Source organism: Octodon degus, unplaced genomic scaffold (assembly GCF_000260255.1).
Source record: "Octodon degus isolate 3935 unplaced genomic scaffold, OctDeg1.0 scaffold00083, whole genome shotgun sequence".
NCBI lineage: Eukaryota > Metazoa > Chordata > Mammalia > Rodentia > Octodontidae > Octodon > Octodon degus.
This window is the reverse complement of record NW_004524659.1, coordinates 8,151,157-8,151,432: the sequence shown is the minus strand read 5'-3', so window position 1 is coordinate 8,151,432 and position 276 is coordinate 8,151,157.

Genomic DNA, 276 nt, shown 5'->3' with positions numbered 1-276 from the left:
ACCATTCCTTTGTATCCACAGTGACCAAAATGAGACCACTGTAGAGATAAGGCTCCATTTCATTGTGCCAAACTATTTTCCTTCCTTTCTCCCTCTTGGCATCTGCAGTTCAGAATATTCAGAACATAAGTTCAGAATAGTGTCTTCTTTAACTTTTCACTTCAAACCCTTCCTGTCTCTGCCCCTGTCCTGTACAAGGTCAATTCTGTTCCTTTTTTTCATAGCACTTTTCATTGAACAACACAGCTATGTGTGTTTGTAGTCTCATACTGTACT